Consider the following 2,697-nt stretch of genomic DNA (forward strand, 5'->3'; position numbering starts at 1 on the left):
GGAGGAGAAGCCCGACAGACAGATACTCAGCACATCTGTGTTTCTATATAAATCAACTTTAAATCAAATTTTTTTATCAAACTTCTGCAGATGAAACTTCTTGTCCACAATCTTTTTTATGGAATCAGAAGTTAGTCGGTGTTGGTCAGACTGTTTTATTTCTCGTACATGACGCCTGTCTGCCTCTCGGTCACGCCTGCTTTCATGCTGTTTTTATAGATTTGCACAAATTATTTACTAAAGAAAAACGTGTGAAATGTAGAAACAAATGTAGATTAACGGTTTTTCATATCTGTTTTTTTCTTTATCTGTTATTAATGTTTTTTACAGATGTTTGTCTGCACACAGTCTGGATATTTATGCCTCTGCACAGACGAGAGCTGGACCCTGAATATGTTCATGTTTAACATGTGCTGTACTTGAGCTGCAGAGGAATATTGTTGACAAAAAAAGGACATTTAACACGTCTCAGGTACAATTTAAATATATCATAAAAACTCATCAATGATTAATAAGAGAAATAAGACACGACGAGCTGCAGCAACAAGATAAGTAGTGTAGAAGCCTTTTTCTTTTACATTAGAGGAACGATGAATAAAGACGTTGTTGGTTTCTGTGATCTGCTGGTTTATGATTTGCTTGTTTTCTGTTTTGCTTTGCTTCGTTGTCAAAGCACTCTGTAAACTGTTTTAAAAGAAGCTATATAAATAAAGTTATTCATTATTCAAAGTATACAGACATAAGGACATCTATGATTTACCCTCCTTCAGACTGCTGTGATCAGGGCGGCTGCTTGGTTTGTTTGAAAAGGAAAACATTCACTGTACGGTCTGTGTGCGATCAGTGACCAACAATAAACGACCTTTGACAGAAAGAAAAAAGGAAATATAAAAATAAAATACAAAAAAAATGTATACAAACAAAAATATCAGTTTTTAAAGAGTCGGAGCAGAAATGTGCAAAGTATGACGTGTGTGAGGACTGAACAGAGACCAGGAGACCAGGATGTGTCTGACACATTCAGTCTGATTGAACCTGATCAGACCTGATCAAACCTGACCTCGTGAGGTCCTTGTGAGGTCCTCGTGTGTCCTAATGAGGTCCTTTTGTGTCCTTGTGTGTCCTTGTGTGTCATTGTAAGGTCCTCATGTGTCCTTGTGAGGTCCTCATGAGGTCCTCGTGTGTCCTCGTCAGGTCCTCGTGTGTCTTTGTGAGGTCCTTGTGAAGTCCTTGTGTGTCCTCGTGAGGTCCTTGTGTGTCCTCGTCAGGTCCTCGTGTGTCCTTGTGAGGTCCTCGTGTGTCTTTGTGAGGTCCTTGTGAGGTCCTTGTGTGTCCTTGTGAGGTCCTTGTGAGGTCCTTGTGTGTCCTCATGTGTCCTCGTGAAGTCCTCGCGTGTCCTCGAGTGTACTCGTGAGGTCCTTGTGTGTACTTGTGAGGTCCTCGTGAGGTCCTTGTGTGTACTCGTGAGGTCCTCGTTTGTCCTTGTGTGTCCTCGAGTGTCCTCGTGAGGTCCTCTTGAGGTCCTTGTGTGTACTCGTGAGGTCCTCGTTTGTCCTCGTGTGTCCTCGAGTGTCCTCGTGAGGTCCTCTTGAGGTCCTTGTGTGTCCTTGTGAGTCCTCGTGTGTCCTCGTGAGGTCCTCGTGTGTCCTCGTGTGTCCTCGTGAGGTCCTTGTGTGTACTTGTGAGGTCCTCATGAGGTCCTTGTGTGTACTCGTGAGGTCCTCGTGTGTCCTCCATCATAGAAATAAAAGCTCTTCCTCTCTGTGTGATGAGGAGGAAGAATCATAGCTGCACAGCCGAGCGAGGCCGACATGTTTACTGTGACGGAGCTTTAATACAGAACGCACAGGGTGTGAAATAACACTGACACAGCCTGTCTGTCTCTCTGCCCGTCTGTCTCTCGGCCTCCTCTTCCTCTAATCACAGTCTGACACAGCCGAGCAGAAATGTTTGTTCTCGTCTAACCGGATTGTGAATTATTAATCGGATCTGCAGCCGGCTCTCTAACCCGATTGTGGAGGTGGGATTGTTGGCGAGCGCGCTGCGGCACACCGTTTACTGTGATGTATGTGTCTGCACGTCTTTAGATCCAATCTAATGTGATTCAGATAGATTTCAGAGGGACATCATAAAAGGCATTGCAGTGACCCCGCCTGCACGCTGCACTCGACCCCCCCGCCTGTCCCAATATGTTGATTCGATTTGCTCTATTTTCCTGCTCCCCTGCACTGATCTATACAAATGCAATGCAGGTACACTAAGTAAATATGAATACATTTGGTAATTGAATCGGGGTGAATGTAGTGCACAGAGGACATCATTTAAAGCCGCAGTGCTGGGAAGCCAGCGCTCACGGGCTAAATGACTGAGCCTCTCAGACGCACCATTACCCAGTGTAATGCCTTTAAATACATTGTTCTGCCATCTATTCTGTGCTCTGCAGTAATGTATGGATGCTGAGGAGGGACAATACAGCCGAGAGAGGGATCGATACGGGCAGGGGGAGGATCAACCACACTGTCCTCGTTCAGACACATTCCTTTAAATCTATATGTGGGTCAGCTGCAGAGCCAGCTGCAGGACGACACCAGGTGCATTTACTCCAGGTACATCACTGTTTGAGGTTCCTTAAACTGAGGTTCTTTTTACTGTTTAATGTTCCTTTAACTGTTTGAGGTTCCTTTTACTGTTTAATGT

This window comes from Semicossyphus pulcher, unplaced genomic scaffold (genome assembly GCF_022749685.1).
Source record: "Semicossyphus pulcher isolate SPU_LCO1_2020_fin unplaced genomic scaffold, fSemPul1.0.p SCAF_22, whole genome shotgun sequence".
Classification (NCBI taxonomy): domain Eukaryota; kingdom Metazoa; phylum Chordata; class Actinopteri; order Labriformes; family Labridae; genus Semicossyphus; species Semicossyphus pulcher.